Below are 16,555 nucleotides of genomic sequence, written 5' to 3'. Positions count from 1 at the left end.
AGGGGAAGGAGAGAAAGAAGGCAATATAAAGTTATATTATAACTATTTCTAGGAGTATGTGATATAATCTCTTTTATTTTATGGACATTCTTGACAATACTTTATTTGAACATGAAATGATTTTTCTGTGCTCCCTCAGAGATGTGTCAGAGTAGATGAATGGAATTATTTAATATGAAAATGAATCTTTTTATATATGCTACTGCTTTCTGGAATCAACATACACAGCCTCCACCACAACTCACAGACTCAAAATCATTCTACTTTTGATAATTTCATTTTGCGTGTGGAAGACCACATCCAACGAGTTGAAGCCAACAGCTCTCTAGCGCACTGGACATCAGTAAAAAGTGGTGTGTATCAAGGTCCCATACTAGGACTAGTCCTGTCCAATGTCTTTATTAGTTACATAAACAGTGGGATTTCATATTCTCTCAGCAAATTAGTGGATAACCAAGCTGTGTGATAACGTATAACGCATCATAACGCATGATGGATAGGATGCCATGCAGAAATGTTGTTTGAAGTGCAGCAGGCAATTAAGCCCCACACAGCCACTCACACACTGGAGGGGAGAATCAGAAGAATAAAATTGAGAACATTCATGGGTTGCTTTAAAGACAGTTTAGCAGGCAAAGCAAAAGCAGTGCACCCAAAAGGAATGAATCCACCATTTCCTATGGGCAGGCAGGTGTTCAGCCATCTCTGGGAAAGCAAGGCTCCATCCTGCATAGCAGTTATTTGGGAAGGCAAACATCATTTACTCCTTCCCTCTTCTTCTTCCCCCAGCTTTATATGCTGAGCCCTGTGCCGTATGCTATGGGATGTCCCTTCGGTCAGCTGGGGTCAGCTGTCACATCTGTGTGTCCTCACATCTTGTTGTGCACTCCCGTCCTCCTTGCTCATAGATTGGGGTGAGAGGCAGAAAAGGCCCTGACTGTGCAAGAGCTGCTCAGCAATAACAAAAATATCCCTATATATCAACATTGTTTCCAGCCTAAAACCAATACACAGCCCCATACCAGCCAGTGTGAAGAAAATTAACCCTACTGCAGCCAAAAAAGGTACAAGAGGAATCTTGACAGGCTTCAGGAGTGGCGCATGTGAATCTTATGAAGATCAGCAAGGCAAAGTGCAAAGTCCTTCATGTGGGTGGGGGTAATCTCCAGCATTAATACAGGCTGGAAGCCTGTGGATAAAAAACTGGGCAGGAGCTAACAATGTTTTCTTTCAGCCCAAGACACCAATTGTGACCTTGACTGCATAAAAAGAGCTGAATCTGCCCCTGTATTCTGCTCTGGTGAAAACCAAATGGGAGTACTAGATCCAGATCTAGGGCTTCCAGCCCAAAACATGAACTTGTTGGTGGAAGGGATTGAAAACCATTCCTGTGAAGAAAGGCTGAGAGAAATGGGGCTGCTCAACCTGGAGATGAGAAGGCTTTAGGGAGACTTTATTGCAGCCTTTCAATATATAAAGGAGAGTTATAAGAGAGAAGAAGACACATTTTTTACCAAGGTTTGTAGTGACAAGGCAGAGCAATGATTTTAAACATAAAGAAGGTAAGTTTAGAGCTAAGAGAGTGGTGAGGCACAGGAACTGGCTGATCAGAGAAATGATGGATGGCCCATCCTCAGCAGTGCTCAAGGCCAGGCTGGGCAGGGCTTAGAGTAACCTAATCAACTAGAAGATGTCCCATGTAAGTGAGGTTGGACAAAATGAATTTTTAAGGTCTCTTTCAACCCAAGGCATTCTATAATTCTATAATCACCATACAAAAAAGCATTGCTGTATCAGTAAAAAGCGAAAAATAGTCTATGGAGATATTAACAATAGAAGAAGAATAATATGGTTGGCTTCAGAGCCAAGGAGATGGCATTTCTTGTAGAATGCATTTTAGAACCATAGAATCACGTACTTGGAAAAGATCCTTAACGTCATTGAGCAGTTAACCTAACACTGCTGAGCCCACCACTAAACCACAACACTGAGCACCACATCTACACATCTAAATACCTCCAGGGGTGGTGGCACAATCACTTTCCTGGGCAGGCTGCTCCACTGCCACCATCCTGGCAGTGTGGCATAGTGACTTTGCTGACTCTGGTTTCACTGGTATTTTTAGCTTTTAGTAGTTGATTATCATCATCAGTAGAAATTATTTTAGATAGCCATAAAATATTTACTGCTTTATAAATGGAATTATCTCAAAAAACCAGTGAAATTACAGGAGAACTGTGTGATTTGCTAGCACAAATTACAAACTCACTGTGAGTTATATGTTCCAGCTGTTTATTAAGCATTCAAAGTACATTTGCATTTGAAAACATAAAATGTGTGGATTCATTATATATTAGATACTACTTTCTAGTTTTATTTTATTTAACAACAGTTAATTTAATCTCCAGATTTAATGAACCCATTCACCAACAGATTAAATTCTTCCATGAAATTTTCAGAAGCAATGTAATGAAGTCACCTTCGATCTGGTTTTCAGACCACAAATTAACATATCAAAATATCCTCATTGTTTCAGCATTAAGTATGAAAGTTTTTATTCAAATATTTGCCCTAATAACTTAAGAACTTATAAGCAATTAATGTCTTTTCTTCTAATGTAAAAAGTTAGATCAAACTATTAAAAAAAACCAGTTCATCATTCAGAATTCAAATAAAGTATTTAGACAATAAAAGACAATGTTCAGGTTCAAAGAAAACTTAGTTTTTAAGCCACAATTTGAACAGAACAAACTGAGCACAGAGAAATATCTGAAAAGATTAAACACTGATAAATTATGGTCTTACCAGTGTGAAAAACACATATGCAGATTATCTCTATGAAATGCAAACATGATTTTGTTATTGAAGTGAAAACCTATTCACTGTAGTTACAGCAATATGTATTTTATTCTAAAAATTGAACTATAATTACTAGATAATTTAGTAATTATAGCAGAAAATCTATACCAAAATAAATTGAACATTGTAGTACTCTGTTACCATCTAATAAACTTTGTTGCCATTTGTCTAACAAAATATTAGGAGTGTGGTCTGGTGATCTGAGTAGTGGGCTGTGAAATTGGCATCTGGATGTGACCTTGAATATTCCACTAAAATATTAATCTCATTGTATATCAAAAGCACATTTAATTGAGAAACAGATTATAAATATCTCAAAAAATAAATCCCATAAAAGGTTAATAAAGAAATAAGACAACATGTTTGAAAATATGTGATGTGTGTTACCTTATACATCAAATTACTTTCAGTTTTATCTAAAAACAGGATATCAACAAAGACTTGTATAATGCAGAGATCTAAAATATATTGGATGCCGCACAATATATCAGGAAAAAATTTCCGCACTTGAACATTAACATCCTTGATCTATTGACATGGTGTGAAAATTTACTGTTTGAGGTTATGAGTTCTACATCATACATCCGTGTAAAATATGTTATTGTGAAAAATTTTAATCTCCTATTTTCATTTTCTTTAACAAAAGAAATAGAAAAAAGTCTTTCTTCTCACTGTTTTTTTTTTAATTTCAAAAATTAAACTTCTGTGCCTTAGAGCGTTAATCCTTCTGTTCTTTGCACTTCCTCCCAATATTAAGGTCTACCTGTATTCAAGTACATCCACTGTTTACAACATTTTTATATTGCACCAGCTCAGAAATATTAGGACCACAAAGTCCGAGTAATAGCGGCAGAAATCTCTGAACTGAATTCACATTACTATTTGAAGCCAGTTTTGTATTACCACTGGAGTAGCACCTTAGCCTTCCAGCTTCCCACTGAAATTTCACAGAACACAGCAAAGGGACTTTGGGGCTTACAAAAAGTTTTATGGGCTGACTTTAATGTGAAGGACAAAATTCTTGCAAAACTTCCTGCAGTCTGGTCTATTCATAACAGGTCAATAAAGGAAGTAGTAAAATGGTTTAAAAGAAGACTTCTGATATTAAGAAGGAATACAATTTTAAGAAAGTTTTAACAGTTATTATCTGTTCTAGTTAGTATCCATTCTAGTTATATATATGTGAACATTCTATGGTAAAAGAAAAAGAGAATAAACTTCCTTCTTGCCATCAGAGGGACTGTGAAAAATGACTAAATATCTGGGTGGCCCAAAATAGAAAGATAGTGGATAAATGTGAATTTTTCCTGGAGGAGTAAATCAAATATGTCCAAAACCATTCCCCATCACTGAGGTCAAGTAATAGAAAATGGCCTGTATCAGTGATGATAATTTACTTTAGTCTGCTAGGGAGGATAACAATGTGAAAGAATATGAAATAATATCTATAATAATAAATGATTAATTTTATTATTAAAATACCAATATAATAAGAAATAAGCATGGAATATCATAATACCTCATATATATATATATATATATATATATATATATATATGTATTCATACACATATATATAGGAATTAATTCAAAGAAGACTGGTTTTCTTGGGTCAGAAGTATTTAACTTAACATTACTCTTTTATTTAATTTTAGATGTATCTGTAGTTGCCTATACCTGTCAAAATTTGTAAAGACCTGTTATTTATACATAAACCATTTCATACACATTCAAGCATAAAATTTCAGAAAACTGTAAGAAAGTAATTCCTAGAGTGACCTATGTCACAGAATGGGAAACAAACCATAAATACATAAATTGATATATTTAAACCATCAAAAATTTCCATCACACGGGTTTTAGACATTATTAATGTTCTTGAATTCAAAATAATGATTTAGCCTGCTCACAAGTTCAGGCTCACCTCAAGGGAATTTTAAATTGACTGGTAGCTCCTTTTTGAAGAGCACACATCCCAAGATACGTGAACCCAGGTATTTATGTTGGTGCTCCAAACTGAATTCCTAGAAACTCAGCTCTCACTGAAGTATCAGAGCCATGCAGAGACAACACAAAGTATTGCAAAGGTGCACAGGGGAACCTATCTCTCCTGTGTTCAGAGCTTTCCTGGTGTCCAGTGACAGCCCTGAGTTCAGGAAGGCACAGAGCAGTCACAACCACTTTACAGGGCACGTCTGTTGTCACTGTCACCACCAGCTGACTTTTATACAACGGTCTATTCTCAACATTACTTACCCAATAAGTGTGGAAGACAGATTCTGAATCCTACACAGCATGACAATATGTACAGTCAAGCACCAAGCTCTAAGCCTCCAGATAGGCTAGACACTCTCAGATGAAGCTGTCCCATTTAGAGTTCCAAATTTCATGTCAAACTCCTGGCAGGCTTCATTGTAGATATGTGCTTCTGTTTCACAAAGAACTGAATAAAAGAAGATTTGGACCAAAATAATGAATGGATTTAATCTTCATATATATACCACATACTCAACTGAATGGTCTAAATATTTCCCTAAAATTATGTCAGTGTGACTCAATGCAGTGAGACTTTCAGAAGGGTAACAAGCTAGTCTAAAAATATCTTGAGATCTCTAGTATAAAACATGCAGGCATATACTCAAGAAATTTAAGGATAACAGTCCAAAACTTGCCTCAACTTAAGACTGCAAACTGCATGAATTAATGAAGTTGTGTGATGACCCTAATACTGCAAGAACTCCATCAGTAAAAGACACTGAACACTTTTCTACAGAGCTCCAAACCTTCTTCCTGAGTATTGAAGGATACAGAAGAAAAAACAAGTGTGAATAATTTTTGAGTTCAAATGTGGGGAGGGGGGTGGAGTCCTACTTTTCATCCCTTAAATTATCTAGGAGTGAATTTGAAGGATATATTTTATTTTTCTTCTTTTTTGTATTTTATATTAAAAAAAATACAACAGTTTTTATATTTTATATTTAAAAATTCATACTATTCCTTAAGAAAGGTGATGTCCTCAGAGATTCTCCTTTCAGTTCAGAGTTCTCTTTCAAAAATTTGAAGCAAAGTTGCAATATTTTTGCAGTGGATGTGTTTCACAATCTGGAAACTTTTTCTACCAGTTTCATGTGGTGTTGGTTATGAAACCTATTAAGCATTTCTAGGACCTCTGAAAATATTTCCTCTCTTTGTGTGTCTTGTTTCAAAGTTTTATTAATGTATTAACAGGAGACTGGGAACAAAGAGTACATTTGACCAGAATGGCGGGAAATCCCATGAGTTTTCTCTCATTGTATTTTCAATTTCATTGTGCAATTTTGAGATGTGAAGTCCTTTTATTTTTTTAACTGCAGGTTCCTCATATAAAATATGGTTATAATAACAGGATATCCTGGTTTTTATGGCCTGAAGGCAGAAAGATATCTATGGAGTTTAAATTATTAGCACTTCTCCAGTGCATGAGGTGTTTATCTTTTCAATAATGCTTTTAATTCTGAGTTAGAAACAATATGAAGTCCTGTTTGATTACTTGCACATACAAAAAAATAAAACCTCAATTCTCCATAGACTTTCAAACCTATCACCGGCTTAATTTGGAATAGTTTTACATCCCTTGAGTTTTAATTTAATAAACCTGGTTCTTGAAAACTGTTATGAAAAAGGTGCAATACAAAATGAAACTCAATTAATAAGATCTTCAGGTTCCTTATGAGGTCACCAGTGTTTATTTTGCTAACAAATCACCACCTGTTACCTGTTTCATTTCCAAGTCAAAAAAAGTTTCTTCTGATTGTTGCTAAACAGCCTTTAGGAAAATGTGAATCATCAGGTAAGTATTGCCCTCTTGATTCCATGAAACTTCTAAACTGACATGTTGTAAAATCAGGGACTGAAATTTGCAGTTAGCTAAAAAGATACATTGAAAATACACATGAACTGTCTTTCAGTGAGTAAAAGCTAGGATGCTTTCCTTCAGGATGATTGGAATGATTTACTTTCTGCTAATACTTTAGTTTGGATGAGATCTAGTGTTCTGAAATAAATGTCACAGCCGTGACCACATAATGTGCTTGCATAGTGTTTGGAGCATGTATTAGATTGTTTTATTATGAAATTAACCTGGAAAAGACAATCCAGGAGTTCAGAAAGTATGCTCCAGCTGTATAAAGACATAGAATAATAAAATAGAATGATAAAATGATTACAGTAGGAAAAGATCTCTATCATCATGTTTTATAATTTAAAACATACAGCGTCTGACTGATAATATCAAGTTAGTCTGATATTAAAATAAAACCTGTTTATAGCATGAATATCAGGTCCTCAGTACCAATAAGTTTACTTCTCTGATTTGTTTCTGTCTACCCCAATGTGATGATTTAGCATTAAATTATTATTAAGGCTGATCAAAGCTATGTAAAAATAGTTTTTAAAATTGTGGCAATGACTACAGCAACAACAAAAAATCTTACATATACATCACTATTTAAAAGGAAGACAACAATAAATATGAAAAAGTAATAGAAATATATCAGTTTAGCTTTTTCTGAAATCTTCTAAAATATATTGACACTGGTGTAAGCCATTAACATTATATTTCCTTAAACTTTGTACCCATTTATAATCATCTTGTGCTGCCCTTCATACAATATGAGAAGATTTGATTTGCCTTTCTCCTGAAAATAGATAGAAATTTTGTATCAGATAAAAACCAGGAGAAAAAGACCACTGATATTCAGTCAGACTTAGAGTTCCCCACCAAAAAAAAAAAAAAAAAATTAAAAAGAAAGCTAACAAAGGCTGGAGGGGAGAATTAATAGGAAAGGAGGAAGATATAATGCTATTTCCCTTACTCTTGAGGAATCAACCTTTTGTTCAAGCTCCTTCTCTTATTTAGCCACCAAAGAAAAGACTCCTGAGTTACTGTTCATGAAGTGTATTAGAGGTATAAGATGAACACAGTATTTGTGTACATGTGTGTATTTTTCTCTTGCAATCTTATTAGTTACACATATCTATCTATATGCAAATATACATGTATATATAAATATATGTGTATGTATGCATATATATATATATTTGTGGATTCCTTGTTATAATAGATTCACAGAGTAAGCTGAGTCGGAAAGAACCCACAGAGATCATCGGATCCAACTCCTGGCCCCGCACATCACTATCCCCAAGAGTCACACCATGTGCCTGAGAGCACTGTCCAAATGCTTCCTGATCTCTGTCAGACTTGATGCTGTGACAAATTCCCTGGGGAGCCTGTCCCAGTGCCCAGCCACCCTCTGGGTGAAGCACCTTTTCATGATATCCAACCTAAACCTCCCCTGACACAACTTCAGGCCATTCCCTTGGGTTCTTGTCACTGGGAATCAGAGATAAGGGATCAGTGTCTGCCCCTCCTCTTCCCCTCATGTCAAAGTTGAAGACTACAATGAGGTCTTCCCTCAGTCTTCTCTTCTCCAGGGTGAATAAACCAAGTGACCTCAGGCACTTTTCCTAGGCCTTCTCTTATGAACTCCTCACCATCTTTGGACACTTTATTAGTAGCTTTATAATTTCAAAAGAATTATCTGATTGATATGCTGCAGTATATTTTTATACAGAGGGAGTGAAAATCTGCAGCTGCCTGGGCAGACAGCAGTATGCAAAGATTAATCAGACAATTCCAAGCTGAGGAGTAAAATGTCTCCTGTCATCAGCCAGGTGACAGAAAGTGTGAAGGCTGGGACAGTTGGCAAGGAAGACAAGGAGGCTGCGTTCCTGGAGGCAGGCAATTTACTGTCACACATTTATACCATTTGATTCAAAGTCCATTAATATACTAATATACTGTCATTATTCATGCAATTTGAAAATCATAGTACTTAATCCTTTTTTATTTTAAATTGGATTTTATCATGAACATCCTAACAAGAGTGGGCTGTAAGTTACTAGTCCATTAGATTTACAATGAGCAATGGCATGCAATGAATGATTTAGGAGTTACCTGTCCCAAATCATGAGCACACTTTTGACGAGACTAATTGATAATCTTCACAAGTTCCACAGTCACTGAGTTTTAGATGCTTGTGCCTCACATACTTGTGAATGCATAGGAGAAAGAAAATGTAACACTGAGTAATGGGAAATACTTCCAACAGGAAAATGTATAATGGAGATTTTGTCATATAAGAAAGTAGAATATGCTTGTTTTCTTCCTGGCAAAATGCAGGAGTCTTTGTCCTGTTCCTCTACATCCGGCTGTTGGTCTGATATCCCTCACCTTCCCTTCAAATAATCTCTAATGCTTGTTAAGCTACATATTAGTTCAATTTTCCAGAAAAATAGCTGACAAAAGAAACTGCATAGTTGTTACAGAAAAAAAGTAGAATTTTATACTTCATGGCATCAAGAATATGTCAATTCACCATCATTACAATCATATCTGGTTTCACAAAGTAATATTTGCTCTCACAAAACAAGGACTGGTTCTCATAAGCCAGACAGAAAGTTTAGGTTAATCTTGCTATAAATAGATTATTAATCTTATTCTGCAATTTCTTCCTTTTTTTTTTCACTCAGCCAAATTTTTTGCTGTAGTTATTATCATTTTGGCCTATTCTGAACAAGGAGAACATTAGTATTTCTGAACCATTTTAGTTCATCTGCAGTAGCAGGAATCTGGAAGAAAAAGGACCAACTCTAAGTCTGCTTAGCAAAGCATGAAAAATTTTATGGAACAGAGCACACAGTGTGTGCTCAATTATTTTAGCACATTCTGCAGAGCATTCAAGTCTACATAGACCATTCTGGAAATTTATCCACAGTGTTAAGCTGAGAAGAGGCCCCTGCACTTGTAACCCCCAAAAATTCCCAGAATACAAAACTGTGTTGGTAGCATATTTTAATTCCCTTCCAAAACCAAATTGTTCCCATCAGACTCAAGAGAACCTAAAACTCATAACCTTGTATGTTTGAACAGCTGCCTTAAGCTCTGGCATTCTTGCCTCATTGGACACTTAGCTTTCAAGAATGTGCCATTCCCAAAGGAATGACAAGGCAAAGAATGGGAAACATTTTCCAATGGTTACCTACATCATGTCCGCTAGAATTTTCAGGGCTACCTGAATGCCTCCATTATGTACTTAGAAAAAGAACAACGTTCTTTATTTTGTCTTGAAGAAGACAAACTTCTTCACATTCCTACTCTTCAGTGAAGGAGCACTAAATTTGATGCAAAATTTTGAGATTTCATTAAATCAAACAAATGATACACTTCGCAGATGCACGGTTTCAGAACATATTTTGTGATTTTACAGTACTTTTATTGATTAAAATATACTCAACATAGAAAAGGATATCATATTTCATGTATAAAACAATATTTATCTCCCGGTTTTATGGGACTTCTAAAGTCACAAGAATGTTCCTACTTTTTTCTTTTTCAGAGTGAATAGCAACTGCAGTACTTGAAATGCAGCCATTCATATTCACACTTCCAAGTATCACTAAAACTTGTGAAAATATTCCAAGAAAAATTATTAGTTTGAATAATGGTTATAAGCACTATCAATTATGTTTAATGCAAAAATTAGAATAACTTGAACTTTAAACCATAACACTCCATAAGCTCATTCTTCTATGAAAAAAACCACAATTAACTCATATTCATGTTGAAAAAAATGCAGTATTCTGAAGTAATTTCTGGTTATCTAGTCTTCTTTAAGTTGTATTTCTGAAATTATTTAATTAACATTTGACAGTTGAAATCTGTCCATAACTATTGGAATTATCCATTTTAATTGTTATTGTATTCCACAATATGAATATTGTATTCAACAAATTATTATTGTAATAAAACATTGTATTCTCCAGAAAAAAATTATGCAGGTAAATTTAACTCTTCTCCAGATGTTAAAATATCTTGAGCACATTTGTGCAGTTTAGTAGATATTGCATTACATTAAAAGAAAATTTGTAGTCATCAAGATTATTAATTTTGCTATATGTCTGGTTTTATTTACAATGGCTTTTATTCTTTTAACTTCAATTGAGCATGGCAAAATAAATTGCAAGTCACGTGTTTAAATTTGTGAAAGACCATTTCATCCATTAAAAAATTCTAAATTATTCTAAATTATTCTAAATTATAAAGGTTCTAAATTATTGATTTTTAAATGACAAAACCTAACACTTCCTGTTTTAAGTGAATGAGTATGCATTTAACTATGGATCAGCATTAGTAATGTAACTTATCTCAGAAAAACCTTCTTCCTTCTCCCTGTATTCATTATTTTACTCATGGCATCAGCCTTTGCCTGTAAATACACTATAAATTATAGCAATTTTTAAATTGAAACATCAATTTGTCTATCTTTTTCCATTTGGTAGAAGTTTAATCATAGCTTTTGTTTAACCTCTGTATGTCATTACTCTGTTTGCTTCTCTATTCTCTCAATATCAATGTCTATAGAGAACTGCATTTCTGCTGGAGCAGTAATAACCCATAACATGAATGTTACATCTCAGAGGCTTTCTCTTTAGAATTATTGGAATGAAAAATGAAGGCACTGGCATCTGATACAGCAGCTAGAGATTAAGTTATGTACTCTACCATCAATCCACAATAATGGTGGAGGGAAATTCTTCCCATCTAACTTCAGTAATCTGTTATGTAAATGTGTACACCTCAGGTGATATCTTTAGGCTTCTGTCAGAGCTGCTGAAGAGAAATAGGCATATTTAGTTATGATATATCCACCATGTTAAATGTCTATGTGAGAATAAAATAGATGATATCTCATAAGCGATTCTTTCTATTCATTAACTATAAAATGAGCCTTGGGTATCTATTTGAGGTTCATACATCTGTGATATTTCCGAAGTTCAAAAAATGTGTTGCATCCTAAATGTCAGTAAGACATTTTTAGAAATTAGCATAGCTTCAGAAAAATATCACTGGTAATATTCCATCTTCACTGTCTATTGATTCACTACTAAAATGATACAATTTATATTTCTAGTTTTTTCATTTCAATTTTTGTTAGTGCCAAGATTAAAATGAGACCTGAAGTTTTAACATTATACCTCTAATTCCAGGAGAAAGCTTGAGAAAAGAGATATACTGTGGCTCCAGCTTTGCCCAGAACTGCAATTGTAAACATCTTAATGTAGGTGATTGCTTGTGAGCTTCACTGAATTTAGGTGAATCAAGGATTCCCATTTAAGTTGCTCAAATACATCCTTGGTTTCTAGGAGCTCGTCCAAAAGAAAGGGAGCCTTCTATATTTCCTCTGCCCTATCTTTAGTCCTGTGAGATATCTCAGGTATCCTAGTAAAGCTCAGATGACAACAGGTACTAAGAGGAATGTATCTGATTTGAGTCAAAATAAAGGCAGGGAGATTGCTTGCCACTTGCCATCCGAGGCAAACCAGACTTGACTTTGGGAAAATTACTGTAATTTATTGCCAATTTACATGGACAGTGAGAAGCACAAAGACACACCATCCTGCCAACCTCTCCCCCTATTTTCTTCCAGGCTCCACTTCACTCTTTCACTCCCGACTCTTCTACCTTCCACGATACCAACAGCACTGGATAATGCGGAGCTGAGGTCAGTCCTTAAAAACTCCTCTCTGCCACTCCTTTCTCCTCATACTTGTCCCATTCCCTGTTGTTGACAGGCTACAGCGTACCTGTTCTGGTGTGGTCCCATTAACAGGCTGCAGGGACATCTCCTTCCCTCCTTTTTCTCTCACCTTGCTGTCTGTAGTGCTATGTGAAATAGCACATTTGTGAAATGCGCACATTCCTCACTTTTCCTTTTGAAGCTGTAATGCAGTATTTTAAAAAGGTTTTTAAAATATGGTTTCCTATGGACACTTTCCCCAAGGTCCCTCCACTTTGGTTGTGGGGCTCAGACATGCCCTGAAATGGGTTGTTTGGTGCCAGTGGAACCAGCTATTTCCACCGTGGGGCAGTCCTGACCAATCCTTATAGAGATTCCTGAAGCCCCTGCTGCCAGCACCGGGAAATCTGCACCCAATGCATTAAAGGTGAAAAGCCAATAGTATTTCAGTCTTTCTCAGAAAACTGTGATTTTGGAAGCCTGCCTCACTATAAAGCTCTTGTTTGGCATTGTAGTAGTCAAAATATCCCTGTAAAGTAGGCGATGCCTGATAAGCCTAAAAACCTATTATGTACATCTGAGTGGAAGTACTTTTGTATGCTACTCATATGATTTCCCAATGCAATATTTTCAAATACATGCTGTATCCTTTTTTCTGTTTAGATATGTCTGAAAAGTGATGAAAACAGGTGGGAGAGCTTGAGAAACACATCTGAGGAATCATGGATTTGAAAAGTGAAGAAGAATAAAAGTATCAGGCTGAAAATTGTTGACATCATCTGTTCCAAATTATTCTCCAAAGTATTCTTTGCCTTAATAATTGAAGCCTCTGTGTTTGAATAAAGTGTTCTAGCATCTTAGGAGTTTTTAAGGGTTGTGGAAGTTTCTCTGCTTCTTTTTCATGGAAGAAGAAAATGCTGTATAATATTCTTTTACTGAAGTTGAAGATTCAGGTAGGAGAATAAACATGTATACATCAACAGTTAACAAGTGTGGCATTTCTATTTACCTGTAGAAAAAAATCTAAGTGACTTCCTATTTCAGCAGAAAATTGTCAAAGTTCTCAGCACATATAAATTTGGCAGATATGTAATATAAATATCACAGCTAACTATAAATGATGAACAACTAAAACATCCCCAGAAAGTGACTGGTTGAGATGTATAAGAGCAGCAATATATTGACCTTCTTAATGTCTGAACATCATGATAAAAAGTTTGCAGCAAATGAGAAAGTAAGAGCGATGTATTGAAAATTCAGTACATGAGAAATGAGAATGACAAAATGCTCCCAAATAAGAACGTGCAAATGCTAAAGTATAGGCAGAACTCAGGGGAGAATTTGCATTGAGTGAAAGTGATGTTGCTATTTTGACTGTGCCTGCTGCAAAGCAGGTGATTACTTCATGACAGAGAAGAATGATTTTCTATCTCTCATCTCTCTAGGTAGTTACATAGCTGTCATCACTTCAGTACATGAATGTAGTTTCCTCTTCCTTCATTTATACAACACATCATTTATCTACTTTATGTACACCATTTAGAACTACTTGCAGGAAGTCTCTGTGGCAAACTTTGCTTGCAATTAGGTTCTGTCAAGTTAATTTGAAAAGTTATAAGTCATCTAAGTTTCTCTTGCATTTTATCAAAACCTGTTCCCTTTAGGATACTACAATGCTCTCACAGAAAAATACTAGCTCAATGTCCACTCATCTGAAGCTATTAATTATAACTTTCATCAATAGAAAACTGCTAAATGGATAGTTAGAAGATGTAAGATTGCTGTCATTGACAGATCTTAACTGTTTTATTTTGCAAGTGAGTCACAAACATAAAAATGATATTAAATTTTTTAAAATTTTTAAATAATAAACTAAAAATATATGAACTTTCAAAAGTCAGTCACAATCCTAATGAACTGATACAATGGGTAAGAAAAAAGGAAAGGTAATAGTAATCATAACCATTTTCTGTTCCTGAGCTAATTTAGGTCATTGGTAGACACCATACTAGTCAATCTGGAGAAAAAAATACTATAACTACCATGTAATAGGATTTACCATGAATTAAAGAATTCCATGAGTTTAATACGGGGCCATAATTTATGACCCTTTTTCAAATCCTATGCCAAATTCATCCCCCTTTGTGAAAGCCCACAGGTTTCAAGACAGATTTATAACAGCAGAAACTAATGCACAGGACTTCCATTTGAATCTGAGGAAGAATTTCTTCACTGGGAGGGTGACCACACACTGGAGCAGATTGCCCAGAGAGGTTGTGGAGTCTCCTTCACTGCAGATATTCAAGAACCATATGGATTCAATCCCATGCCATGTGCTCTAGGATGACCCCACTTGAGCAGAGATTTTGGATCAGATGACCCACTGTGGTTCTTTTCAACCTCACACGTTCTGTGATTCAGTGATTAAGAAAAAAATTATGACAATAATCAAGGCACCACTCCTTAGGCACCACTCCTAACACTATTAATATTTTTAAAACTCAACACCTCCAATTTTATTGTTATTTAACAGAAATGCAATTAGGCTTTCATTTGAGTAGATCCCCTGCATTTTCGTACAATGATATGAGACTAGTTAACGTATTTTTGGCAGTTATTAAAGTTTACCACCTACTCATGTCAAGCAAAATTTACAGGATGGAGCAATTAATTTTTGCTTCCCATTTAGGTTCTGTGCTGTTGTTTATCTACCCAGGTAAAAAAAATGAAGCTGATCCAAGTGTGAACACATAATTTGTCAACAACTGGAAGCAGTATGCTTTGTAAAAATGAAAATGTTTGTTCAGTGATTTTTTTTTAAAGCATTTTCTACTCTAGCAATTAGTCCTCTCTCCAGCTTTGTTGAAATCATAGTAGCTATCATTGTTTCATCAGTTTCCTGCAAGATTTCTTTTCCTATAATTACTAAATATTAGTTTAGGCAGTCTTTCGAGGTCTTAAATATTTAAAACTAATTATATTTTCCCAATGAAAACAACCCCAAAAACATATATATATATATATATTTGCATTCTGTTTATATATCTGAAATTCATGACAGAATTCATGAATATTAAAAAACTAGAATTTGTGATGAGACCAAGGAGAAAAAAGACACCTTTTAAAATGTATTACTGTATTATTAAGAACACTAAGAACTGCTTTTCGATTAAACCACAGTAATTTATGAAACCTAGGTATGCTGGACCCAGGAGGTGACCGGCCTTCTGTTTTCTTGTACTCTGCCTTTCAACTATTAAACTGTATACAAATTTGCAGCTGCCAAGTGTCAGGTCATTGATTTTCCTTCCTACTAGGCAACAGCTGTTCTGCTCACTCTTCAGAAATCTTCCTCTCCAGATGACATTGGGAGTGTAACAAGAGGCTGCATTACTGATGAAATAAAGCCTTGGACTACTCCAAGAAAGTGATAAACCCCCCCCCCCCCCCCCCCCCCAAATTTTAGTAAAAATATATAAATGAAGTGCAGAAGAGATTGGTGGGAACAAATGTGGTACTCATCTGGAGTCAAATAATACAAATCTCAATTTTCTTATGCACCCTCTATTATACAAAAAAATTCTTTCTTTGCTAGTAAAATAAAGAGAGACTCCAGTTTTTATGCTTACACTTCCATTAAATTCTTAGACAATATTGCTGTGCCCCATAATGTGAAAGGATGATTTTATCTGTTTAATGAAGCATTTTTAAAAAAAGTGAATGTTGACACAAGCTCTAACAAGTAGATCCTCTCGCATTTAAAAGTTATGTTATATGGTCAAAATTTCTCTTCCATTTTCAATTTACAACAAAAATATAACAGATAAACTTAGACACTATTGAAAGTGAATTAAGAACAGAATGGAACGCATAATCATGCACAATTGCATGATACACATATAATTTAAACAATACATGTACTCCTGGTCACATTATTTGATAAAAGGCATGGTAAAATGAATACATAAAGTGAGAGCAGCACAAGTATAAATCACAGAATGACAGTTACAGAATCTTCCTGAATAAAATATTTTCAAAGAAAATTTCCATTTGTGTGGAACAGTTTCCATGTCTCTAAT

The sequence above is a fragment of the Ammospiza nelsoni genome, chromosome 2 (assembly GCF_027579445.1).
Source record: "Ammospiza nelsoni isolate bAmmNel1 chromosome 2, bAmmNel1.pri, whole genome shotgun sequence".
In the NCBI taxonomy this organism is placed as follows: domain Eukaryota; kingdom Metazoa; phylum Chordata; class Aves; order Passeriformes; family Passerellidae; genus Ammospiza; species Ammospiza nelsoni.
Note: the sequence above shows the minus strand (reverse complement) of the source record.